The sequence below is a fragment of the Carassius gibelio genome, chromosome B25 (genome assembly GCF_023724105.1).
Source record: "Carassius gibelio isolate Cgi1373 ecotype wild population from Czech Republic chromosome B25, carGib1.2-hapl.c, whole genome shotgun sequence".
NCBI lineage: Eukaryota > Metazoa > Chordata > Actinopteri > Cypriniformes > Cyprinidae > Carassius > Carassius gibelio.
Window position 1 is genome coordinate 1,885,216 of NC_068420.1, and position 13,782 is coordinate 1,898,997.

Sequence of the window (13,782 nt, forward strand, 5' to 3'; positions counted from 1 at the left end):
CTAGCAACCACCCATAACACTCTTACAACACTGCAACACATTCAAACCTTAGCAACCACCCAGAACACCCTTACAACACTGCAACACATTCAAACCCTAGCAACCACCCATAACACCCTTACAACACTGCAACACATTCAAACCCTAGCAACCACCCAGAACACCCTTACAACACTGCAACACATTCAAACCCTAGCAACCACCCAGAACACCCTTACAACACTGCAACACATTCAAACCCTAGCAACCACCCAGAACACCCTTACAACACTGCAACACATTCAAACCATAGCAACCACCCATAACACCCTTACAACACTGCAACACATTCAAACCCTAGCAACCACCCAGAACACCCTTACAACACTGCAACACATTCAAACCCTAGCAACCACCCATAACACCCTTACAACACTGCAACACATTCAAACCCTAGCAACCACCCATAACATTCTTACAACACTGCAACACATTCAAACCCTAGCAACCACCCATAACACTCTTACAACACTGCAACACATTCAAACCCTAGCAACCACCCAGAACACCCTTACAACACTGCAACACATTCAAACCATAGCAACCACCCACAACACTCTTACAACACTGCAACACATTCAAACCCTAGCAACCACCCAGAACACCCTTACAAAACTGCAACACATTCAAACCATAGCAACCACCCAGAACACCCTTACAACACTGCAACCAATTCAAACCCTAGCAACCACCCAGAACACCCTTACAACACTGCAACACATTCAAACCCTAGCAACCACCCATAACACTCTTACAACACTGCAACACATTCAAACCCTAGCAACCACCCATAACACTCTTACAACACTGCAACACATTCAAACCTTAGCAACCACCCAGAACACCCTTACAACACTGCAACACATTCAAACCCTAGCAACCACCCATAACACCCTTACAACACTGCAACACATTCAAACCCTAGCAACCACCCATAACACCCTTACAACACTGCAACACATTCAAACCCTAGCAACCACCCAGAACACTCTTACAACACTGCAACACATTCAAACCCTAGCAACCACCCAGAACACCCTTACAACACTGCAACACATTCAAACCCTAGCAACCACCCAGAACACCCTTACAACACTGCAACACATTCAAACCCTAGCAACCACCCAGAACACCCTTACAACACTGCAACACATTCAAACCATAGCAACCACCCATAACACCCTTACAACACTGCAACACATTCAAACCCCATAAATTCAACCACCCAGAACACCTTTACAACACTGCAACACATTCAAACCATAGCAACCACCCAGAACACCCTTACAACACTGCAACACATTCAAACCCTAGCAACCAGCCATAACACTCTTACAACACTGCAACACATTTAAACCCTAGCAACCACCCATAACACTCTTACAACACTGCAACACATTCAAACCCTAGCAACCACCCAGAACACCCTTACAACACTGCAACACATTCAAACCATAGCAACCACCCAGAACACCCTTACAACACTGCAACACATTCAAACCCTAGCAACCACCCAGAACACCCTTACAACACTGCAACACATTCAAACCATAGCAACCACCCAGAACACCCTTACAACACTGCAACACATTCAAACCCTAGCAACCACCCATAACACCCTTACAACACTGCAACACATTAAAACCATAGCAATCACCCAGAACACCCTTACAACACTGCAACACATTCAAACCATAGCAATCACCCAGAACACCATAGCAATGATGTCAACATGTTTTCACCCTCGCAATGTAATCCCCCCGCCAATGCCCTAGCAACCATCCTGAACACCGAAGCAATGATAATAGTAACATACTGTATTTACACTCTAGAAACCTCCCAAAACAACCTAGCAATGATACAGCAATATGTTACCATCCTAGCAATCCCATCAATGCCCTAGCAACCACCCAGAACACCCTTACAACACTGCAACACATTCAAACCCTAGCAACCACCCAGAACACCCTTACAACACTGCAACACATTCAAACCCCATAAATACAACCACCCATAACACTCTTACAACACTGCAACACATTCAAACCCTAGCAACCACCCAGAACACCCTTACAACACTGCAACACATTCAAACCCTAGCAACCACCCAGAACACCCTTACAACACTGCAACACATTCAAACCCCATAAATACAACCACCCATAACACTCTTACAACACTGCAACACATTCAAACCCTAGCAACCACCCAGAACACCCTTACAACACTGCAACACATTCAAACCCTAGCAATCACCCAGAACACCATAGCAATGATGTCAACATGTTTTCACCCTCGCAATGTAATCCCCCCGCCAATGCCCTAGCAACCATCCTGAACACCGAAGCAATGATAATAGTAACATACTGTATTTACACTCTAGAAACCTCCCAAAACAACCTAGCAATGATACAGCAATATGTTACCATCCTAGCAATCCCATCAATGCCCTAGCAACCACCCAAAACACCCTAGCAATGATATAGCAGCAGGTTAACACCCTACAAACCACAGATAAATGCCTTTATTATGATAGTCTAGATTTATCTTGGTGCAACATGAAATGTTCCGTGTCCTTCAAGGTTTTAAACGGTTTTTTAAAAAGAAAACAGCTTTTATAGAGCCGAGTGCACTGTATTTCTCTCCTCTGTGGAGTTATTGATTGAGTTGCATGTCTGTGGTAGAGAGCATCCCAAAGCACCTCACCAAAAACTGATAAACAGTTTTAATGTTTAATTCCTTGCATCCCCCCAGAGATGAATATGAAAGTACTGATGGATTACATTCTATTGCATGGATCGATATTAAAATGTCTGTGAGCTACAAGAGCCCGGCATTCCCAGAATCCATCAGTTCGTGTGATTAAGCCGACTCCCTGCTGTAATGACACAGTCAGATTCTCGTCACAGTCAAGAGTTTGTCAGCCTCACATTGACTTACAGAGATGAAGCCATACAGCTGTAATCACAGTCTCTGTGTGTGCTGGGATACGAAACCCCTCGACTCCGGCATGAGCTGTTGCTTATGAAAAGAAAGTGAATAATAAGACCATAAAGCACCTTACAGAAGCACTGAGAATACATGCTCTTAATTGCAGGAAGTTGCTTACCCTGAACGCTCTGTATGAAAATGTAAAAGTTTATTGAGTCAGAGAGCAGTGGTGCAGTTTGACACACTTTGCTGACTTGTTTTTCCGCCCTACATGTCACTTTGGATCAACCAGTGGCATCAATTTGTGACAGGGTTTCCTGTTTCCCTGACAAATGATCCATGAGTAGTGCTCTGGAAACCTGCTTGGAGACATCATGACAGTCACACTAGCAATGGCGTAGTGATGTGCTAACAACCATTTAGAATACCTTAGCAATGATGTAGCAACATCCTAGCATCCGCCCAGAACAACTATCAATGGCATAGCAACAAATTACAACCCTAGGAACCACCCAGAACTCCCTAAAAAAAGATAAAGAAACATGTTACCACCCTAACAACCAACCAGAACACTCCAAAAACGGTATAGCGATCCTAGCAACTGCATATAAATGACTCTGATATAGCAACAAGGATGTAGCAACATGTAATCACCCTAGCAACCTAATCAATGGCCTAGCAACACCCAGAACACCCAAAAAACATTGCAACATGTTAACGCCCTAGCAACCATCTAAAACACCCTGCAATGACATAGCAATATGTTACCACATCAATCATAGCTTATAAATGCCCTAGAAACCACCCAGAACACCCTCATAATGACATGTACACATGGACACTCTAGCAACCAACATGCTAGAATAGTCTAGAAATGATATATCAATATGTTATCACCCTAGCAACAACCCAGAACACCTTACCAACATTGCAACACATTAACACCCTAGCAACCATCCAGATCATCCATATCCAAGGGCATAAATATCAGAAGGGATAAGGCCAAAATGATAAGGCCAAAATGTTACTTATAAGGTTTCATTGGTAAACATTTCGCTGGGGGAAGCCGTGGCCTAATGGTTAGAGAGTTTGACTCTTACCCCTAAGGTTATGGGTTTGAGTCTTGGGCCGGCGATACCACGACTGAGGTGCCTCAGATATCATCATTGTTTGTCATGAATAATTAATTATTGCATCCTGTCATCCCGTGTTTTACGCCTCTGACCCTAGCAATAATATAGCAACATTATCACTCTAGCAACACCCTATGTCAGCAACCATCTCTAACACTGATACAAATGAAATAGTAGACATTTACAGCTCACAATTACATATAAATGACCCAGAACACCCTAGCAACAATATCAACCATGTGTAACACTGTGGAAACAATTAGATAACAAATAAATTCTGAGTAACCACCCAGATCACACAAGAAATGACACAGCAACATGTTAATTAATCTGAACACCAATCATTGGGCAGTGAGCAAATCCAAGGTTGTGGGTTCGATTCTCAGAGAATGCATGGACAATGCACCTTGAATGCACTTTCTGGATAAAAGCTTCTGCATCAATGTAATTGCACAAATAATGACCCCATCTGACATTGGTGGGACAAACAAAAAAGAAAGTCCCGTACCAAAATCATGCCATTGCCAATATTGCTACATAAAGCTGCTCAAGCAGCTAGATTGCGGTTTCATTTGATGCATGAAAATAAAAGACTATTTTCCAGAGTTCTGTGTTGCCGGGGTGTTTCATTATGTAAAAAGCTGCTTTGGATGATATTCTGGGAATATTCGTCTGTCTGCATTGGTTTCTCTGTCCTTGCGGATTCTATTGTTTCAAAGCGAACCGGTGCCAGGCTTCGCTCCGCTCTGCCAACTTCTCCTCCGCTAGTCCCACTGCTACTTTAATTTCAACCCCCTCTTTTTGAGCTCCACTTCATGAAAAATGAGAATAAAAACCTTTCCCAATGCACGCCAGCTGTACGTAATCAAAAGGCGCCCATACATTGCCCCAAAACCGCCCAAATTTTAATGAGACAGAGCCGCTCTCATGCCTCAATCGTGGAACATCTCGCGTGCCGCAGCTTTGAGGAGAAAGCTAAATGAAGTTCTACGCCACTTGCTCATATTAACGCCACAGGTGCTGTAATTAATAGCTCTGTTTGCTTAAGACAGAAGCCCAGAGAGAGGTTTTCCTCGTGCTCCACGCAAACACACTTCACACACGGCTAATCCAGACCTGCGACGACCCTGCTAGCGCTAATGAAACGCTTTCTCTCCTTCTCTGCGGAGAAGCTAATTAGTTGTGAAATGCCGAGCACAGCAGTTTGTTCCTGGAAAAACTATATTGATAAATGTTTGACTGGTCGTGTGCAGATGGCGCTGGCTTTATGACTGAGCTTGCAGTTCTGAGCTGGAGTCGCCAGGCGTTAACGCTAACGCTCATATGTTAAAGCACCTCGGATCTGACAAATACAGATGAGCTGAAGCGTTCATGTACTTATGGATTGTTCTATGTAGTTGGTGGTTATTATAAAGAACAGAGCTAATTTAACAGCTTCATTTATGCACCCGGCTGATGCTATGCAAAAAAAGATGAAGTTATTTTTCTGCCTCCCCTGGCAGGTCTTTTCTTCTTGTTTTAAATATAAACTCACTTATATTTGATAGATTTTTCAGAAAACAAGACTTATTTTCAGTCATTCTGCATCTCAAGACAAAAAAATGGAGTAAGATTTTAAATATATAAATATGTATTAAACTACTTACTGTACTTTCTTCCGTGAAACACAAAAGGGTGCGTTTGTTTTCTGCAAACAATAAAAAAAACATACAATGCACTTTTATTTGAGCTTGAACTGTTTCTTTAAGCAAAAGTCTTCAGTTGCACTTCATTTAATCTCATTGCTGTCTAGTAGAAACAAGAGATTGTCTTTCCTCTGTGTGTGTGTGTGTGTGTGTGTGTGTGTGTGTGTGTGTGTTTGGGGCCCTCGAGTGTTTCCAGTGCACCTGACGATTAGCCCATAATCTCTGGCTCTGTTATTAGTCTTTCCTGCGGTGTGTAAGAAAGGTGTTATCTGAGATACCAGAATCGGCTGACTCCACACTGCCGTGTGTGTGTGTGTGTGTCCATGGCCCATTCTTCACCGCCACGGATTAGAAAGGACCAATTCAGAGTGGCCGCTGGCGGTCCTGTATCTCCTCATATGTGTCCGGCTCCTGGATGCTGTTCATTTCTCGCGGAGGAGTCGTACAGAGCCCTGCGTTTTTGTCAGGGCAGCGGCAGCGGGATTATGGGAAATAAAACCCTAATTTTAGAGTTCGAGAGCCAGGCTGCTTTGGCCGAGACTTCCTCTTTTGATCGAACGACTTTCATTCAGACCCAAATTTCAGACGCTTTCAGGTGAATAAAAAATTTAAAAACTTGAATAAAAACTTGTAGTCGGAGGAGAATCTTTATAACTGAATGTTCTGCTGCTTTCACAAGATTAAATGAAGGTTAACGATGACCAAGACTAGCTGAGAGGACGCCGCCAAACATAAAGCTCAATTCAACATGCAGCGCTGCACAACATCTATCTGAAAATACTCACATATATATATATATATATATACACACACAAATTGCTGAAAATGAGACAAAAATACTGCAGATTTTTGTAAATATATTTAGAAAGAAATATGTAATCCAAATTTACTCGAGAAGTAAATACTGGTAGACATTCAGACTTGTTTTCAGAGATGATATCTTCATTGTTTCAGTTTATTTCTCTGGCCCCTTTGGCAAATGCATTAATTTCATTACAGTTTATTACATTTATACTTAAAAAAAGAACACACACACACACACACACACACTCACAAACACACACTCACAAAAACAGGTACTTGCCAAAAGCATAATAAAACAAATGCATCCCAAAATGTATTTTCTGAAATCTGAAAACAACAAATCTTACAAAAAACGTTCATTCTCAAGTAATGTGTTCTTTTTAAGGGATGTTTTGTTATTTTAGTATTATTTATTATATAGATTTGTAAAAAGTTTTATATATTAAAGTTATTAACAATAATAATATTCATTTCAGTCAGATATTTAAGTAATTTTGTTATGTGATTTTGTCATTTTTGTTTGTTTTTAAATGTTCCTAAATAGTTTTGATTTATTACAATTTCAGTAATTTGTTTTTTATTTTTATTATGTGCTTTTGCATTTTTTGTTATTCTAACATTGCTAAATAGTTTTAATTTAGTTTTTAATGGGTTTTTTTTCATTTAATTAAATATATAATTAAATTATATGTTTTTAATATTTTTCAGTAATTTTAATAAGGGCATTAAAGCTGATACACAGCCTATATAATTGATTAATGTATATTTTAAGACATATATAATGTGAAAAAAAAACTAAGGCAAAATTGCACAAGAAATAATAGATAACAATGGCATCATAACATTTCATATTGTCCCTGTTAAAAAAACAAACAAACAAAAAAAAAACTAAACATGCAAAAAGAGAATGAATGAATGAATAAAGAATTAATAAAAAAATGAATAATTGTAGTATGTTGTTTTTATACTGTCACAGAAAAGGTATAAATAAAAAATAATAATAAACATGACATCCTTTTCATACTATCCCTGTTAAATATAAATGAAAATAATAAATAAATAAAATAAAAAACAAAATTGTATCTTTTTCTTTTCATATTAACCTTGTTATGATTTTCAATGCAGTAAAAATGCAAAAATTAAAAAAGTGCTTTAAAGCTGGTACATTCATCACCCTTATCTATGAAAAATATGATAATATTATGTTTTTTTTTTTTGCAAATCAGCCGACCTGTTTTTCAGATGAATGCATGTGTGTGATTTGAGACAGATGTTAGAGCGCAGAGAGCAGAGGTGTCCCTCCTGACTGCCTGTTCATAATTGATTGTTTATCTGCGGACTGCATGAATGACAGATGCTCAGCAGTGTCTCCATCTAGACTAGACTCCACTAGAACGACCAGTGACTCCACTAGAACGACCAGACACAGGACCAGTTTCTTCCCTCAGGCAATCCATCTTATGAACAGCTGACAATAATGGCGAACACACTACACTTTATATTTATATACACACACACTTTATTTATCTAACACACATACTTAGTATACACTTAAATTTTGCACACAATATATATGTACATACATAACTTCACTTTGTAATATACCTGCCTACAATTGTCAATTTGTATATTGTCATTCACTGTCTACATATTTGTATTTTTTATTCTTTTATTATGTGTTTTATGTTCTGTCTCTGTCATTCTGTTGTACTGCGGAGCTTCTGTCACGAAAACAAATTCCTCGTATGTGTAAACATACCTGGCAATAAAGCTCATTCTGATTCTGATTCTGATTCTGATTCACACACAGGTGTGACGCCCCTGACCTTCAGCTCATCCTCTCATCTCTCTGTGTGTGTGTGTGTGTGTGTGTGTGATAATGCAGTCTGCTGCATTCATCTCTCTGGGATTGAAACTGTCATTTCCAGTTTGCATGAGGGAAATGTAACTCAGGACAAGCTCTGAACGACACTGATGGCTTTCAGACCGGTTCAGAGTAACACAGTGCTTCCTACAGCTGAAAAACAGACAAATATACAGCGCAAATATCAACATCACTCTGATTTAATCTGAAGCATCTATGCATGCCTTTTAGACTTCAGAGGAAGTAAGTGATGGCATGATTTCATACTCATATCAAACTCTTGAATCTCTTTTTATGAGCTGACTCCTTTTTTATAATAATAATAATTATATATGGCTGTGTGTGTGTGTGTGTAATGTTTGTTTCATACTGTTGCTGTAAAAAACAAATAAAAAATATATAAAAATAACGTATGAACAAACATACAAATAAATTAATTAATAGCATCCTTTTAATTTCATACTGTTGCTGTAAAAACAAAAAGAATGAATGTATGAATAAATATAATTACATCATTTTGTCCTTGTTAAAATAATATTATTATTTATTATCCTGTAAAAATACCTATGTTATATATAAAATACAATTTATTTGAGAAGCGAAATATTGTAAGATATTATTACTTGTTTTCACAGATTATACTTTGATTTTAGTTTATTTATTATGCCTTTTGGCAAATGCTAAAATTTCATGACAGTTTATTAGATTTATGACTAAAGCAAGAAAGGAAGGGGTTAATAAATCAAATTAAATTCAAGACATTCTCTGAAACATATTATCACAAAACAACAAATCTTACAAAACTTTTATTCTCAATATTTATTTGCTATTTAGCTTTTGTCATTTGAATTATTAAATTTATATATATATATATATATATATATATATATATATATATATATATATATATATATATATATATATATATATATATATATATATATATAAATTATTATTGATTTTTTTCTAAATAGTTTGATTCATTTTAGTTTTAGTTTGAAGGTTGGGATTTTAGTACTTCAATTTGAGTTAGTTTGCCAAATCAGCATTTCTAGTTATCATATTTTATTTCAGCTTTATTCTGAAAGATACCGTATGTTTTCAATAGTTTAGCTATATCTATATTAATGATTTGACCCTGTAATGAATCTGGAGCAGACGTGTTTATGGTCAGTTCTTGGCTTTGGTGAATGCATGATGGGAAATGATGATGCCCTGCTCTGATATGAAGCCAGTGCTCATTTCCCTCTGATTTTATATTAATTAGAGGATTTCTGGCAGCTCTGAAGGTATTTATGTAATAAAGATATCATTTTCATTCACACCTGAGAGATGCTTTCACACAGGCTCTCAAATGAAGCCTCACCGAGAGCCAAAAGTCAATAAAACAGGCTTCGCTGGGTCACAGCACTACAGTCTATGAGCTTCAGAGAGGAATACATCGAGATGCTCCGAGAGAAACAAACAGCTTCCTCCTCATACGCTCCGTTAAAAAAAAACAGGAATAAATAAAGGAATAAATAAATAAATATTGCAGCCTTTGCTTTCCATAGCATAAATGAATGAATGAATAAATAAATAAAATTAATAAAAATTGCATTCTTGACTTTTCATACTGTTCCTGATAAAGAAAACTATCAATCAATCAATCAATCATGATATTAAAAATAAATATTGCATCCTTCTTTTTTCAGACTATTACTGTTTTTTTTAAGTAAAAATGCAAAACTGAAAAATGAAGGAACTAACTAAAAAAAAATATATATATATATATATATATGAAATGTATCCTTTTCTATATGGACCCTGCAAAAGGAAAAAAAAGTACAACAGATAAACAAAGTGAGTGAGTGTGGTTTCATGGTCAGTACATTTTCTCAAATAAAGTCAATTATGGAGGAAAGAAACATGTTTCTGTTTGCAGTTTCGAAGGGTGTTACATTAATGCTATTTGAATAGAGTTACAGTCTGATCTGACTCTGTCTTCCGTTCTGAAGACGCTCTCATGCACACAGATGTTTGAGCAGATCAGCATCACTGACACCGAGCGCTTGATTATATCAGCAATAATCTTCCTCAGTGCTGTCTGTTGTACTGTACGTGTCATATCTCAGACCTGTAGAGACTGATAATCACTCACACCATCATATCTGTTTGTGTTGAATGAAAGCCGCTCGTGTTGTAATTATTCCCTCATTTGTGTTCATTTCCGCTGAGAGTTTGTTTGCTGGAGGGTTTTATGAAATCTCAGAGATGAATGTATCCCATAATTCCTCACGGAAACAGATCTCAGGTCAACTGGAGGGCAGGAGAAAAAAAAACACATCTTCAGCTTTCTGCTTGTACCGGGGATGTTTTAGTATTAATTATATTATTAATGTTTTAATTTTATTTATATATTTTCTTAATTTTATGTTTTTCAAATGTACTATTTATTATGTCATTTTTTGTAGTGTTTTAATTGTTTTCATTTTTATTTTAGTTTATTTAATTATTTTATTACATTAAGTTTTGCCTTGGAAACTAGATTAAATAAGTTTGAGGGTTTTTATAATATTTTATTTTAATTAATTTAAGTTTTATTTTGTTTCATGTAACAATTTTTCATGACTTATTTTAATATAATTGTGATACTATTATGTTTATTCATATTTGAATTAGTTTTTATTTTATTTTTTCTGTTTTCATTTTAATTCTAGTTAACTTTTTTCATTATTTTTTTCATTTTTGTTGTCATTCTTATTTTTTAAATGTCTATATAGTTTGTATAATTTCATTTTTATATTTAATTTAATTTTAAATTAATTTTAGTAAAAACATTTATTGTGTTCTGAATGGTTTAATTTAGAATGAATGAGATAGTATTAGCTTTTAATTAATGTTATATTTTAAGAATAATTTTTTGATGTTTTAGTATTGGTTATGTTTGTTTAATGTGTGTATATATATATATATATATATAGTTTTATTACTACAACTAAAACTAAATAAAAATAATCAAAAATCAGACATCAAACAATAGCAAAATATTAAAATGAGGTTTAACATTTTTTTTTATTATTGTTTTAATAACACAAATACATTTTTGAGAAAATAAGGGAATATTGACTAAAAAATGACAGATTTTGGGGCCGTTCACATATCGCGCCTAAAAACGCGTGGAAAACGCTAGGCGCGCCGCTTTCTCCTTCTTTCCAAAGCGCTCGGGCAGTTGCGCCCCTGAGGTGTCTGCCTTTGCTACGCAACCATGACGTGCTCTCTCCATGAAGATGCCGAAATTTCAGCAAAGGATAAATGGATTTGCAGCTCTAAAAATCGCTCGCAGTAGCTCTGCTACTAAATTTTATTTCAAAATGGCAATCCATATAGAGCTATGAACAACTGTTCCTTCATCTTGGCTGAGCTTTCAACATTGTTAAGGAAAAGGATGAAGCTGATTGGTTAGTTCTTGTCACATGACCCGCGGTGCGCTTTCGGCATTCTGAAAAGTTGAGATGTTTTTAACTCGATGCGGTGCGGACGCGCATGGAAAAAACGGGTGCGTCGCGACCGCGTCGCTTCCATTATGAGCGCGCATGCCGCGCGCCTACATTGGAAATAACGAACTTGCACGCGCAAAAGACGCGATATGTGAACGGCCCCTTTATGTCCTAAATTTATCCATGAGGAACTGACTGGCTCTATATAATCTCTATGTAAAGTTGGTTTGATGACATTAACTGGGTTTCCATTCAGAACTGTGAATTCAACTTATGTGCAATATTGGAATATTGTATAAAACATTTGCTAATAAGTACAGCTTCCATCCAACAATTCAAAGAGAAAAAAATCTCAGATGCTGAAGTGAGATCGGTCCACTGGTTAGTCAGGATTGTGCAAAGTCACAGGAAATTGTTATGCACTTGGAGGAACTTAATCGGCAAATATGTTTCCATCTCCTATTATTCGCATACAAAAACCACCTTAATTAAGCGTCAAATCTTTTTTTGCAAATTAAAGGAGTAAGAAGTGATTTTTGCCAACCGATGTTGATATTTAAAAGCACCAAAACAAACATCGCCTCTATTTTGATATTTCCTCCCCACAAGGACATTCACAACCCTGGCATAACGACGATAGCAGAAACAAGCGAAGATGACACACAAACATATTTAAACAGAATCCAACACAGAAAAGTTGTGTGAAACAATGCAAATTCAACATATCACGAAAAATCAACGCAACCTTGGCGTCCAACATTTAATGTTTTGTTCCTAATCTGGTAATATCCATCCTGTACACTCAAATTGAGCGCACTCTTCTCTCTATCATAACAAGACACGCCCCCTTACCGCTGATTGGCTGCAATTGTGTTTCGTTACATGATCCAACACTGTAGTCAAAAGAGTTTATCAAAAATTGCTTACAGTGCACATTAATACTCCTGTATTAAAATCGAATGGTGTTAAATCAATATTTTGGCATTTCCATCACTCGTTTGACATGCGATATTTCAAAATGCGCATTATAACAGGATTATGGAAACATACAGTGGTGTGAAAAAGTTTTTGCCTCCATCCTGTTTTTTTTTTTGTACAAAGTACAAAATGCAGTTTTGAAATAATGATTTCATTTATAAAATGGGAAAAGCTGTTCAAACCTGCCTGGCCCTACTTGGAAAAAGTAATTGCACCCTAAACCTAATAACTGGTTGTGTTACCCAACTTAAATCAAGCATTTACTATAACTGGCAATGAGTCTTTCACATCACTGTGGATGAATTTTGGCCCACTCTTCTTTGCAGAAGCATCTCAGTTTAAGTCCAAACTTTGACTTGGCCACTCCAAAACCTTCATTTTGTTTTTCTTGAGCCATTCAGAGGTGAACTGGCTGGTGTGTTTGGGATTATTGTATAGCTGCATAACTCAAGTGTGTTTGAGCTTGAGTTCACAAACAGGATCTTCAGGATTTTCTGATAGAGAGCAGAATTCATGCTTCCATCAGTTATGGCAAGTCTTTCATGTCTTGACCCCAGACCATCACACTACCACCACCATGTTTGACTGTTGGTATGATGTACAGGACACACACCTTCCAGAAAGTTCAACTTTTGTTTCATCAGTCCACAGAATATTTGCCCAGAAGTCTTGGGGATAATCAAGATGTTTTTTGGGCAAATGTGAGACATTTGGCCAGCAGTGGCTTTTGTCTTGTAACTCTCCCTTGGATGTCGTTTTTGCCCAGTCTCTTTCTTATTGTTGAATCATGAGCACTGACCTTAATTGCGGTAAGCGAGGCCTTCAGTTCTTTAGATGTTGTTCTGGGTTCTTAATGGCCTCCTGGATGA

At 37.1% G+C, this 13,782-nt stretch overlaps 1 protein-coding gene across 1 annotated transcript in view; it reads left to right on the plus strand.

The window, feature by feature from the left end:
• Positions 1–13,782, plus strand: part of nell2a (neural EGFL like 2a) — an 83,618-nt gene that overhangs the window by 45,009 nt on the left and 24,827 nt on the right. The window lies entirely within an intron of this gene.